Source organism: Panthera pardus, unplaced genomic scaffold (assembly GCF_024362965.1).
Source record: "Panthera pardus isolate Hobbes unplaced genomic scaffold, ASM2436296v1 HiC_scaffold_3, whole genome shotgun sequence".
NCBI classification, from domain to species: Eukaryota; Metazoa; Chordata; class Mammalia; order Carnivora; family Felidae; genus Panthera; species Panthera pardus.
The window spans coordinates 35,869,400-35,884,336 of NW_026526876.1; the positions used below are offsets into that span (position 1 = coordinate 35,869,400).

The 14,937-nt window shown below is 42.5% G+C and overlaps 1 long non-coding RNA gene across 1 annotated transcript; it reads right to left on the bottom strand.

Moving 5' to 3' along the window:
- Positions 1 to 261: 261 nt before the first annotated feature.
- LOC109247493 (uncharacterized) lies at positions 262 to 3,037 on the bottom strand. Its single transcript, XR_002071758.2, has 3 exons — positions 2,737 to 3,037; positions 1,770 to 1,931; positions 262 to 1,073 (listed from the first exon to the last, which is right to left on the bottom strand). It is a non-coding gene; the product is annotated as an uncharacterized LOC109247493 (long non-coding RNA).
- Positions 3,038 to 14,937: the final 11,900 nt, after the last annotated feature.

Genomic DNA, 14,937 nt, shown 5'->3' on the forward strand with positions numbered 1-14,937 from the left:
CTGCTCATGCTCTGTCTCTCTCCGTCAAAAATAAATAAACATTAAAAAAATAAATAGGAAAGAAAATGTAAAAAAATAAAAATAAAAAAATAAAGAAAATGTTACCGAACCAGTTTCTTCCAGCTGTGCTATCTCAGGACACATTACTGAGTTGGCTGTCCAGTGCTCACGGAATAACATTAACATTTATTCAGCACATCCATACGTCAGACGCTGACCTAGGAATTTTTATGTGGCAGGAACCCAATGCTTGGGTTTTTTTAAACATTTAGATTTGATTTTTGTGGTTCGCATTTCCGTTTGGTTTGGGATTTCATCATAATGTTTCAACTGAAACACTATGGAAGGGACCCTTCAAGGGCTGGATCCATCAATCAAGCAGTATTTCTCGAGAACACGTGTGTGTGAGTCACCCTGGAAACACCAAGAATAGAATATAGCTCCTGCTTTATACTGCAGTGGAAGAAGTTTCTCTGTATTGAAATCCGCAAATACTTTGCGAGTCCCCGTCTCTCATGCCACGGGGCTCGTGGTCCCCATCCTAGGGAGCTTACGAGTCTAGCAGGGGGGATAAGACAAAGTACACAAATAAGCAGGACTCCAAGGCAGAACATCCCAACTGTCGCGGTTGCAACTGGGTAACTGGTGTAAAAAACAGCACGTCATGGGAGTTGAAAGGTGATAGCAGTAAAGCGTGACCTGGAGAACTCAGGAAAGCGTTGGTGGCACCTGAGCTGTAGCATGTCCCCCAGGACTCTGTGACATGCTCTACACCCCGTGTAAAACAGACTCAAGAGACCACCCGCTGGGTCTACTCTCAGCATCGCCTCACCATGACAGCGGTGCGGGGGCTCACCGAGTGTCGCTGGCTCTGGTCCCATCTGCGTTCTTCCTCCATGAGCCCGAGGTGCCCCCTAACAGCTCTGGGCTGTCTACACTTACTGTGGAAGCCTGGCTGCTGCTGGTGATGGCTCTCGGGGGGTTGCTTGCTGACCCCAGACAGTTGGGTGATGCTGCAGCTCTCTGTGTCTCCAGCAGCGGGTTTGCTCACCGAATCAGTGGTTTCCTGCACACTGGAGGGATGATGAAATGGTCTGAAGCACCAACGGAGGAAAGAGTTATACCTCCCGGAATCAGGGCTGGAAATAGACCCGTGGTTGGGATTTTTACAGGCAGGGGTGACGGGGGGATGGAACTATTAGCAGAAGGCACAGATGCATGGGGCACCTGGGTGGCTCAGTCTGTTAAGTGTCCGACTTGATTTCGGCTCAGGTCATGATCTCACTTGAACCCCACGTCTGTACTAACATCGCAGAGCCTGCTTAGGATTCTCTTTCTCCCTCTCTGTCTCTACACGACCCCCCCCCCCCACATCAAAATAAATAAACATTTACACACACACCAAAAAAAGGCACAGAAGCCGGAACAGAGCATGTTCAGGGAACCCCATCTAGAGGGTGGGCCATGGGGGAAGACAGAGAGGGAAAACCATGGAGGTGCATCTGAACAAGCAGGCTGGGCACTTGATGAAAACCCATTAAAATATGCTAAGGACATGGGGCGCCTGGGTGGCTCAGTTGGTTGAGCATCCGACTTCTGCTCAGGTCATGATCTTGTGGTTCGTGAGTTTGAGTCCGGTCCTGCACTGCATTAATTCGTTGTTTCCCCAGAGCTTGGCACATAGTAGGTGCTCATTAAATACTTATTGAAAGAAAGAAATAGAAAGGGAAGAAAGGTGGGAGGGAAGGAAGGAAAAAAAAAAGCCAAACCTGTGGTATGCTATGAAGATGGTTTGGGGAGAGGCACCAGAGACCTTTCTGCAGTGACGGAGGAGTTAGAAATGGTCAGGTGGGCGATCCACAGTACTTCAGTAAGAGCATCTCTGGCATGGCCAGTGGGGGAGGAAAGCAAAAACAAGGATCCTAGGATGGCTGGGAAAATGATGGGGCCATTAATAGAAATAAGACAACCAGGAGGAGAAGCACGTAGGTGGGGGAAGGCAGTCAAAGGATGATTTTCATTTTGGACACTTTGAGTTTCAGGTCGTGCCCAAAGTCAGCTAGCCAAGAGGCAATGCAGCGGGAGCTCTGGAGCCGGGGGGCATCCGCAGAGAGGTTCCAGTGGCAATCTTGGGAGCGGGTGAGGTCACGGGGCAGAGGAGAGAGAAGACCCAAGCCTCGAGCCTCGGAGGCAGAGCCTTGAGGAATGCCCACACCAAGGGAAGAGAATAAGCAGCAGCTGGAGAGACAAAAGGGAAACCAGGAAAGCGCAGCACGGCATCGCGGAGGGGGCTGGTTTCGAGGGGGAGGTGATCAGCAGGACCAGATGCTTCAGAGGTCCAGTGGGACGAGGTCTGAAAAAGCCCGCAGGATTTGGCAACAGGAGGTCACCAGAGCCCACAGAGGGCGCAGTGACTGTGACGCTGCTGAGGGATCCAGATGGTGTCTGGTAGGGAAGGAGCGGGCAGTGAAAGCCTGGGGGCGGCCAGCTAAAGCGCTCTTTGAAGGGCCCTGGCAGCCATGGGGAGAAGAAAGGAAGGACCAGGGCGGTGTGGTGGGAGGTAGGGTTGGAGGAAGATGGGATTTCTGGAATGGGTGAGATGATAACAGATTTGTAGGCAGACGAGAAAGAAGCAGAGAGGTGGAAAGGAAGGGGACAGAGGCCATTTGGGGGAGCAGAGCAAATCCCAGAGAAGGAAGGGAAAACCGAGACAGCATGTATTTTGAAAAAGCCTACCAATCAGAGCAGCACATAGTGATAACAATAAGTCCTTGTATCTGAAAAGCAATGATGGGGCCCCTGGGTGTCTCAGTCGATTGAGCATCTGACTTCGGCTCAGGTCATGATCTCACATTCACGGGCGTCGGGCTCTGTGCTGACCGCTCAGAGCCTGGAGACTGCTTCTGATTCTGTGTGTGCGTGTCTCTCTCTTGCCCCTCCCCTGCTTGTGCTCTGTCTCTCTCTGTCTCTCAAAAAATAAAATAAAAAACGTTGAAGAGCAGTGAAATGCAATCTACAGAGCACTTTAATGTGCTTTATCTCATTTGATCCTTGTGAGGGTCGTATTATTATCTCTACTAAAACATAAGGAGGTTAAATGATTCACCCAAGATCACACACCTAATAAACAGAAGAACTCAGGATCAAAAAGTCCCTCATGAGACGCTTATTGACCAAATGCCTGCTGTGCCAGCACTGTGTTAGGTGCCAAAGGTCCCAAAGAGAACAGAAATGGCTCCCGCGCTCAAGGAGCTCACAACCCCGGAGACTGACCTCCACGCTACTGACCAATCTGCTCCAAGACATAATTGTGCTCGGACCGAGGAAGGGAGAGCGTTAGGATCCAAGGGAGGCTTTCCAGAATTGGTGATATTGAGCTGAATCTGGAAGGATAAACAAGAATGAGCTGGCGACAAGCAGGCTGACAAGGGGAAAGGCATTTCCAGCAAAGGAGAGTGGTGCAAGAGCCTGGAGCCTTTGGAAGCCAAGAGCAATTCACTCTGCTGGAACAGAGGGTAGGTGTGGCAAGGTCCAGGAGAGGCATGTGCCAAGTCCGGGTGGGGGGGCGTGGCATGCGTCCCTGAGGACCTCTAATCAGGTCCTTAAGGTGAGAGCACCAGCAAAGGGTTTTAAGCGAGGGAAAGATATCAGATTTGCGTTCTGGAAAAATCACTCTGGACGACCCCTGGAGGAAGCATGGAGGATGGGTGAGAGCAAGATATTATGGGAAGCGGGGAGACCAGTTAAGATGCAAATTCAGTGGCCTAGGCAAGAAAGGATGAAGCCAGCCTTGATGGGACAGTGGCATTTGTAATGGAATAGAGAACAAATATTTACATGTAGGAAAAAACTGGCCAGCCTTAGAGGAAAAAGAAGAGGAGGAAATAAGGAAATGGAAGGGTCTAGGATGACTCCCAGCTTCTGGCTGGAAGCAGGAAGAGAGGCAGCTATTGGTAGAGGTGGGGCATTAGGTAGAAAAATGAGTTCAGAACATATTGGGTTGAGAAGCCCATGGACGTCCAGTTGGAGGTGCTCAGTGGGTAGTTAGATATGGGATCTGGGGCTCCTGGGGAAACTGACCTGAAGATATATCTTTGTGAGTCACAACATAAGGCAGTGGATGGAGCCTCAGATGGGGGTGCGTATTTGGCTGGGGAAGAGAAAATAGTCTCTCGCACAGCCTTACGGAGCACTGGCATTTAAGGAGTAGGTGGATGAGAAGGGGGTCTTGAGAAGGCGGTCAGGAGGAGAGGCCAGAGAGGTAAGAGAGGAAAAAAAAGGAGAAAAGGATGTTCCAGAAGACACTGAGATGTAGTGGGTCACCTGGGGAGACGGTACTGAGAACAAGAGTACCTTCCTCATTCCCTTTCAGGAGGAGAGGACTTCCCCCAGGCTGGTCAGAGAAGGTTTTAGAAAATAGAAGGAAAGTGAGAAAAAGAAAAGAGTTTCCCAGCTGAGAACAGGAAGGAGAGGGGGTTAAGTGCATCTCGTCTCGTCTTTGCCGTGTTTTCTTGACTCTGGCTGCAATAATCAGTGCATTCATAGAAAATAACGCATGTTATTTAATGAAATGAGGAGAATCAGATGTTCAAAATGTTTCAATGACGTGCTTCAAAACCAGACACGCTAAAAATGGAGACCATCCAATGTGATCATGCTGTCCTTAAAAATATTCCTTTGATAAACATCAAACTGTTCTGTTTACCAGAAATGTTAACAAGGAAAATAAACAATAGGGCTATTTAGGAGTATTTCAAAATTGAAGTTTAAACCATAAAAGAAAACAAGAGGCAAACAAAAAAAAAAATCCAAAACTGCATGAACACTGCAGACTTCAGCTGCCCTTGAAATCTTTTTCTCTGCCTAACATTACATAATTCTTCATTGGCCCAAGCTATCAGGTTCACATGCTAAAAATTTGGTCAGTATGTGTCATACTTAAAAGACAAGGTACTGAGAGAGAAGAATGGGATAAAGAGAAGGGAAAAGGCTTGACACATAAAAGCCTGAGGATTTTCTAGAGGAACTTTAAGAATATTAGTGAGGGGCGCCTGGGTGGCTCAGTAGGTTAAGTGGCCGACTTCGGCTCAGGTCATGATCTCTCGGTCCGTGAGTTTGAGCCCCGCGTCGGGCTCTGTGCTGACAGCTCAGAGCCTGGAGCCTGTTTCAGATTCTGTGTCTCCCTCTCTCTGACCCTCCCCTGTTCATGCTCTGTCTCTCCCTGTCTCAAAAATAAATAAAACGTTAAAAAAAATTCTAAAAAAAAGAATATTAATGAAAAGTGATGCAGTCTTCAATTTCACATGACATAATGAACCCAGGCACCCTGACTGTCCTGCTGTAAACAATTTAAAGTTCTAGGGGTGCCTGGGTGGCTTAGTCGGTTAAGCGGCCGACTTACGCTCAAGTCATGATCTCCCGGTCCCTGAGTTCGACCCTCGATCAGGCTCTGTGCTGACAGCTCGGAGCCTGGAGCCTGCTTCTGATTCTGTGTCTCTGTCTCTCTCTGCCCCTCCCCCACTTGCACACTCTCTCTCAAAAATAAATAAACACTAAAAAAAATTCTTTTAAGTTCTAGATAAAATACTAAAAGTATCTTCTTCTAATACATGAATAAAAGTAAGACATATTCAGCCCAAACCACGGGATGATAGGAGCCCAGAGGGATCACGGGAGCAATTGCCAAACCAGTTAACTCTCAGTCTTCAACACCTTAAGGAGCTCCAGGGTCAGAAGACAGAGCCTCAGGTCTGCCTGAAGTGGAGATTCAGATTGGATGCCCTCTCCTACAGGTGAGGCCTTACAGACTATATCTTCACTGTTAGACTAAGCTAGATAAACAGATGGTCCCCAACTTGCTATGGTTTGACTTACAATTTTTCGACTTTATGATGGTGCAAAAGTGATACATGTACAATAAAAACCATACTTCGAATTTTGAATTTTGGTCTTTTCTCCAGCCAGCAATATGCTGTCAGATACTTTCCCATGATGCTGGACAGGGCAATCATGCAGGTAAACAATCAATACACTTACAAGCACTCTGCACCCAGAAAACCAGTCTGTTTCACACTTTCAGTACAGTTTTCAGTAAATTACATGAGCTATTCAACACTTTATTATAAAACATAGGCCTTGTGTTTTGCCCAATTGCAGGCCCATGTAAGTGTTCCGAGTACATTTAAGGTAGGCTAGGCTAAGCTATGATGTTCCATAGGTTAGATGTATTAAATGCATTTTTGCCTTAAGATATTTCCAATTTACCATGGCTTTATCGAAGGTAACCCCACTGTAAATCAAGGAAGATCTGTAAATCTCATCTTTCCACCTGGAGGGTCTGCAACCAAAGTGGGCTATCTCCGTTCTTGGTACCGCATGAAAGTGAAACAAATTCCCAAGAATGTATACCCAGAGCTAGCTTGCACACATCCACGTTAGTGGTTTGGTCTGAAAAGCCTTCACCAGAGAATTCAATGCAAAGTGGTCCTAAGTGCCTGCAGTGCTAGAAGAAACAAGTGCAAATCGTCTCTAGATGAACCCACCTTTATCTCAGGGTCCCCCCAAATTCCCACAAAGTTTTTAAAATTTTTTTTAACATCTATTCATTTTTGAGAGAGACAGAGACAGAGCATGAGTGGGGGAGGGGCAGAGAGAGAGGGAGACACAGAATCCGAAGCAGGCTCCAGGCTCTGAGATGTCAGCACACAGCCCGACGCGGGGTTCGAACCAGTGAGATCATGACCTGAGCTGAAGTCGGACACTTAACCAACTGAACCACCCAGGCGCCCCTCCCACAGATAAAGTTTTAAGAAATGTAAGCCCGTAGTCAAAAATCATAAAACCCAAGGAAACGAGGCACCATGAACAAGAGAAGCTGAAACACAGACAGCAGAACCAGATTTACAGACTTTAGATAAAGGAATTATCAGAGACATGGCATAAAATAACTATTTTAGAGCTTTTAAGAAATAAAAAAGGCATTAATATGCTTTTTGTGTATTACTAATATAATACGAGTAAATAATAAGACTACAAAAATGATCAAGCAGTTTGTAAAAAGTAAATAAGATACTGGAAATGAAAAGTGTAATAAATAAAATGTAAAACTCAGTGGACAGATTTAATAGCAGACAGACACAGCAAAGAAAGAATTCATGAGCTAGAAGACATGTAAGGAAATGATTCATCTGAGCACAGCGGGACAAAAAATGGGAAACAAAAGCATACTCAGATTCAAGAATCCCAATGAATTCCTACTAGAGATAAAAGGAAATTTGCATTCCAACATATCATAATAAAATTGCAGAACACCAAAGACAGAATCTAGATCATAAAAGCAGAAAGAAAGGTCAGATAACATCAAAGCTGCAGCAATTAGACTGGTAGCTGATTTCTCAAGAACAACAGCAAAAGTAAAAAGATAATGGAATTCCCTGTGCTAAGAAGAAATTACAATCAACCTAGAATTCAATACCTACTGATATTTATGAAAAGCAAAGGTCAAGGGCACCTGGCTGGCTCACTAAGTAGAGTGTGGTACTTTTGATTTCAGAGTCATGAGTTCAAGCTCCACGTTGGGTATAGAGCCTACTTTATTTTTTTTGCAAGTTTTTATTTAAATTCCAGTTATCCAAATACAACATAATATTAGTTTCAGGTGTAGAACTTAGTGATTCGAACCTACTTTAAAAAAAGAAGAAGTACAGGGGCGCCTAGGTGGCTCAGTTGGTTAAGCATCCGACTTCGGCTCAGGTCATGATCTTGCAATTCGTGAGTTCAAGCCCCGCATCGGGCTCCGTGCTGATGGCTCAGGGCCTGGAACCTGCTTCAGATTCTGTGTCTCTCTCTGCCCCTCCCCACTCATTCTCTGTCTCTCTCTCGAAAATGGAGAAACACTAAAAAACTAAAAAAATATATTAAAAAAAAGAACAAAGGTGAAAAGAAGGAATGGCACACAAATAAACACTAAATGCATTTGCCACCAAAGGTCAACACCTGAGCAAATTTCAAAGTATATATTTCAAGCAGAAGAAATCTCAGATGGAAGGAATGAGATGGAGGAGTGAAGAGAGATAAAAGTGGTAAAATAATGAATCAAACATAAACAACCTATTTTACTGGCCTACTACTGACTATATAAAACTATGATAATGTCCTATAGCATTGAAAAACTAACAAGAGGCTATCTGCTGTCACCTAGCCCCCAGGGATGCAGTATAGGTCCAGACATGGTTCTGTACTGTCTCACAGCCATGGATCTCAACAAGGGGCCAAGGTAACCAAGAACATGAGCAGGCCAAGACATAGCTGTAGCCTTAGGTTCCTCATCAAGCACACCACGTTTCTGTGGAACATAATCCAAGAGGTATGCAATTGTGCTCTAAATGGTACATGAACTGCACCCCATGGAACTGCTCAAGGTCTCCAAGGGCAAGTAGGCCCTCAAGTTCATCAAGAAAACAGTTGAGACAGGGCACCTGGATGGGTCAGGTGGTTACATGTCTGACTTCGGTTCAGGTCATGATCTCACAGTTCGTGGGTTCGAGCCCCACTTTGGGCTCTGTGCTGACAGCTTAGAGCCTGGAGCCTGCTTTGGATTCTGTGTCTCCCTCTCTCTCTGCCCCTCTCCGGCTTGCACTCTGTCTCTGTCTGTCTGTCTGTCTGTCTCTCTCTCAAAAATAAATAAACATTTTAAAAATTAAAAGAAAAGAAAAGAAAACATTAGAGACACATATCTGCACCAAGAAGAAATAAGAGAACTGAGCGGCATCCTGGCCACCATGAGGAAAGCAGCTGCCAAGTGGCCCGAGCCCCCTCCCCCTTCTGTGCATAAGAAAAGCTTTACAGAAAAAAAATAAATAAACTGGCAAGAAAAAACTAAATACACACAACCCAGGGGCACTTGGGTGGCTCAGTTGGTTAAGCGTCAGACTTTGGCTCATGATCTTGAGGTTTGTGGGTTTGACCCCTGTATCAGGCTCTGTGCTGACAGTTTAGAGCCTGGAGCCTGCTTCAGATTCTGTGTCTCCCTCTCTCTCTGCCCCTCCCCTGCTTACACTTGGTCTCTTTCTCAAAATTAAATAAAAACATTAAATAAATAAATAACATAACATAACATAACATAACATAACATAACATAACATAACACACAACCCAGTAATACATAAGTCAGAAGATGGGTGATTGGAATTGTAGTGTTTTAAGGTCCTTACAGTGTTTGGAAAAAGGCAAAAGAATAACGGTTTACTTTAGACTTTAATGAGTTAAATCTACAAAATAAATTTTTAGATCAACTACTGGAAGTCTAAGAATAGAATATTTAGCTTCCACAGTAATAGAGGAGGAAAATTGAAGTGATAAAAAGTTAGAAAAGAAAAAATAAGCATAAAAAGGGAGAACCGGGGGCGACTGGGTGGCTCAGTTGGTTGAGCTGATTTCAACTCAGGTCATGATCCCAGGGTCGTGAAATCATCCCTTGCACTGGGCTCCATGCTGAATATGGAGCCTGCTTAAGATTCTCTCTCTCTCTCTCTCTCTCTCTCTCTCTCTCTCTCTCTCTCTCTCTCTCTTTACCCCTCTCTCTCACTCACTCACTCTCTCTCTCTCTCTCTCTCAAAAAAAAAAAAAGGGGGGGGGTGGGGGAGACCCAATACAGTTCACTCTTGAACAAAACGAAGCTTAGGGGCACTGACACCCACATAATAAAAAATCTACATATAATGTTTGATTCCCCCCAAAACTCAACTACTATTAGCCTACTGTTGACGGAAAGCCTTACCAATGATATAAACAGTCAATTAACACATATTTTGTATATTACATGTATTATATACTGTATTCTTATAATAAAGTAAACTAGAGAAAACAAAGGATTATCAAGAAAATAATAAGCAAGAGAAAATACATTTATAGGACTCTACTGTAAAAAAAAAAATGCCTACAAGTAGAATCACACAGTTCAAATCCATGTTCTTCAACGGTTAACCAAAGACAACAACAGTTTAAAAAAGAAAAATAAGGGCATGTGGCTGGCTCAGTCAGAAGAGCATGCAAGCCTTGTTGTTGGGGTTGTGAGTTCGAGCCCCACGTCGGGTGTAGAGATTAAATAAATAAATAAATAAATAAATAAATAAATAAATAAACTTTTCAAAATGATAAAATAAGAAAAAATAAAAATAATACATCAGCAATTGCAATGTGTAATGCAATAAATGCTGTAGTTAAGAGATTGTCAGAGTAGAGGAAAAACCCAGCTCTATACAGTTTATTAAAAAACCCACCTAGAACATAAAGATACAGAAAGATTGAAATCAAAAGAATGTAAAAGACACACTAGGCAAATGTTAAGTAAAAGAAAGCTGATATAACTCTGAAAGTATCAGACCAAATGTACTTGAAAGCAAAAAGATATATATTATTTGATAAGAGATCACTATATGTATAATGATAAAAAAATTGCAAAAACTGACAGACTCAAAGTGGAGACTGAAAATCTATCATGATAATGGGAGACACTAATACCACCCTCCAGTGATCAATAAACTAAACAGGCAAAAAAAATCAGTAAGGATTTATGAAATTTGAATAGCATAATTACCTAGATTAATTTAATGGACACACATAGAACAAAGCCAAAGTAACATTCTAAGTAACATCATACAAGGACAATATAGGGAAAGAATACTGTTTACCAAGTTCACTCATGAATATAGATGCAAATATCATGAGTAAACTATTGACAAACTGAATTCAGCAATGTTTAAAAAGATAATAGATTATTACCAAGTTGGATTTTCCCCAAGAATGCCTAATAGATTTATTATTAATAAATCAATTAACTATTTTTTTTTTAGGTGTGATGATATATTGTGTTTTGGGAGGAAAAATGTCCTTATACTTAGGATCTGCATGCTGAAGTATTTTATGGGTGCTGTGTAATGATATCTGCAGGTTAACTTCAAATGGTTAAGAAAAAATATATATATATATGATGTATACATGTTGTCTATATAGAGAGCTATATAAGCTACATAGATAAAGCAAAAATAATAAAATGTTAACAATGCTTGTACCTAAGCCATAGGTACATGTGTATTCATTGTACTGTTCTTTCAACTTTTACGTACACTGGAAATTTTTCATAATGAAAAATGATGAAAAAAATAAACCAGGTAATGAAATTTACCACATTAACTGAGTAAGGGAAAAGTCTTTGACAAAATTGAACATCCATTCATGATTTTAAAAGAAGAAAAACTATTAACAAACATAATGGTAGTATGTAAAAATTATTTTCTTAGGACTGAAAACAAGACAAAAATGACTGATTTTCTATATTGTACCAGAGACTACACAGAGCAAGTATAAAAATTGGAATGAAAGAAACAAAATTGTTCTAGGTAATAGGGTTACTTACTTGAAAATCTCAAAGAATCTACAGACATATTACAAGAATTAATAAGAAAATTTAGCAAGCGTGTTAGATACATTTAGCAAGCAAGTATTAGATAAATGAAAATCAAGTGCATTTCTATAACCATCTAATAGAAATTGTACTTTTAGAAGAGATATTATTTATAATAAAATAAATAATATGAAATTCCTAGGAATAAATCTAACAAAAGATGGGCCACACCTCTACGGAGGAATATTATAAAACTTTATTAAGAGATATTAAAGAATACTAAAATAAATACAGGGCTATACTATGTTCAGAGACTGCAAGACTCTCATGAATAAAAATATCACCTCTTCAAATTGATCTATAAATCCAATGCAATCCCACTCAACAGATTAATTATTAAGTCTTTAAAAGGAGGGGTGCCTAGGTGGCTCAGTTGGTTAAGCATTCCACTCTTGATTTCGGCTTAGGTCATGATCTCATGGTTGTGAGATGGAGCCCCGCTTGAGTTCTGCGCTGAGTGTGGAGCCTGTTTAAGATTCCCTCTCTCTCTCTCACTCTCTCTCTGCCCTCCCTCGCTCACACGCACTCTCTATCTCTCTCATACATACGTACATACATAAATACATGGAAAGAAGTTCTGACACATACATGGATGAACCTTGAAGACTTTCGAGATGAAAATGAAGACGAAACTTGAATGCTAAATTAAGTCAGTCGGTCACAAAAGGACAAATACCGTATGATTCCACTTACATGGGGAACCTACAGTAGTCAAATTCCTAGAGAAAGAATGATGGTTCCCAGGAGCTGAGGGGAGAGGGGACTGGGGAATGGATTTGTGTTTAATGGGTGCAGAGTTTCACCGGGAAGATGGAAAGTTCCGCAGATGGATGATGGTCAGTGATGGCTGCACAACAGTGTGAATGTACCTAATGCAACTGAAGTGTACACTTACAAATGGCCAAAATGGTAAGTGTTCTGTAGATTTTACCCCAATAAAACATGGTTAACACAAAATTCCAGAGAATACTCATCTCTGGGATGAAAATAGGAGATGCAATTGGAGAGGTACACACATGAGTCTTCTGGGACATGATAATGTGCTTCCTCAGCCTGGTAATAGATTCACAAGTGTTGATTTTATTGTTGTTGTTGTCTTTAAATTTTTTTTTTAATGTTTATTTCTGAGAGAGAGAGAGGGAGTGCAAGGGGCAGGAACAGAAAGAGAGGGAGACACAGAATCCGAAGCAGGTTCCAGGCTCCGAGCTGTCAGCACAGAGCCCAACATGGGACTCAAACTCACGAACAGCGAGATTATGACCTGAGCCGAACTTAGACACTCAACCGACTGAACCACCCAGGTGCCCCTTATTTTTTTTTAAGTAAACATAGATTTTCATGCATGATTTTGTATGCATGCCATATTTCTCTTAAAATTTTAAACACATATTGGGGCGCCTGAGTGGCTCAGTCGGTTAAGCATCTGACTTCGCCTCAGGTCATGATCTCGTGATTCGTGAGTTCGAGCCCCGTGTCAGGCTCTGGGCTGACAGCTCAGAGCCTGGAACTGCTTCAGATTCTGTGTCTCCCTCTCTCTGCCCCTCCGCTGCTTGCACTCTGTCTCTCGCATTGTCTCAAAAGTAAATAAAATTAAAAAAAGAAATTTAAACACCTATAAACACAGGTAGCAAAACAATAATGAAAAGCAAGGGAAGTTATAGACACAAATGCAGGATAATGGTTACCTCTGGGGGGAGAGGGAAGGAAGGCGATCTGGAAGGGGACCCCAGGGAACTTCAGAGGTCATGTTGATTTTTGTTTTCTACAACTGGGTAGTGGGATACACATGGGTGTCCCTCACATCATGATTATTTAGTCCTTACATATATTTTGCAAATATTCATTTTTATTTATTCAAATAGTTAATAAGTGTAATTTGTAAAGAAAACCCTAATACATGTGTATATTTTTTTAACTTGTGGCTTTATTTGTAAATCTGGCTTGTGTCAAACACTGAGGCCAGCTACTTGATCGAACTACTTGTCCCAGCTGCTTCTTTCCTAATACCTTAGCGGTGCCCCGGGATGACCACAGTGGTCTGAAAAAGTGCTTGTGATGTAATAAACAGACAACCTCAGTACATAATAAACTATCACTCTCCTGTATGCTGGTGGTTAAAAGGAGAGCGTGCCCTCCTTTGGGGCATATTAAAGGCTTACTGAAGATCCTCCAGTCCCTTACAGGGTAGAAATTGGGCCACCATGTCCCTTGGCTGCATTCAGCCCATTAGCTCTCCCTGCCTTTTTCCCCAACATCAACAACAACAAAAAAACAACACATAAAATACAACCACGTAAAAGATCTTGTCACAGTTGACAAAGGAAACAATTTTCTAGGATGAAGTACCAACAATCTCTATTATATCAGAAAGTGAGTAGGGTTGGGGTGCCTGGGTGGCTCAGTCAGTTGGGTGTCCGACTTCGGCTCAGGTCATGATCTCAAGGTTTGTGAGTTCGAGCCCCACGTCGGGCTCTGTGCTGACAGCTCAGAGCCTGGAGCCTGCTTCAGATTCTGTGTCTCCTCTCTCTGCCCCTCCCCTGCTCATGCTCTTTCCCTCTCTCTCTCTCTCTCTCTCTCTCTCTCTCGCTCAAAAATAAATATCAAAAATAAATAAGCATTAAAAAATTAAAAAAAAAAGTGAGTAGGGCTTATGGTTGGGGGGGGCGGGGCAGAGGGCCATCTTGGGCCCTCACAGTCACAAAAGACCTCAAACTTAGATCTTTGACCTCATCTATAATGAGATTGCAATACAATCACAAAGACACACACACACACACACACAAACTGAGGGTTGATGGAGTAAGGTGGGTGGGAGATGGGTTAGATGGGTGATGGGAATCAAGGAGGGCACTTGTGATGAGCACTGGGTGTTGTATGTAAGCGATGAGCCACTAAATTCTGCTCCTGAAACCAATATTGCTCTGTATGTCAACTAACTAGAATTTAAATTAAAAAATTTTTAAAAGACACACAAAAAAGATGAAAACATTTGTTATGCAGTTTTAAGTATATGTCTCAATAGCAGACCACACTTCCCTAAGAGTGAATGGTTGTTGTAAGTCTTATTGTTATCTTGTGGCCAGCAGTTATATTGCACGGGAGTTTGGGTGGTTTTTTTTTTTAATTTTTTTTAACATTTATTCCTTTTTTGAGACACAGAGAGAGACAGTGTGAGCGGGGGAAAGACAGAGAGAGAGGGAGACACAGAATCCAAAGCAGGCTCCAGGTTCTGAGCTGTCAGCACAGAGCACAACACGGGGCTTGAACTCACGAACTGTGAGATCATGACCTGAACCAAAGTCGGACGCTTAACCGACTGAGCCACCCAGGCGTCCCCTGCACTGTAGTTTTTGTTTGGAATTCTAATTTATTAAATGTAAATATTTAAAAATTTTAGCATAAATTTTATAACACTGCTTAGGCATTTCTTCATTTTGTAATAAACTAGCAGCCTTTAAAACTTAGGGTCGCCA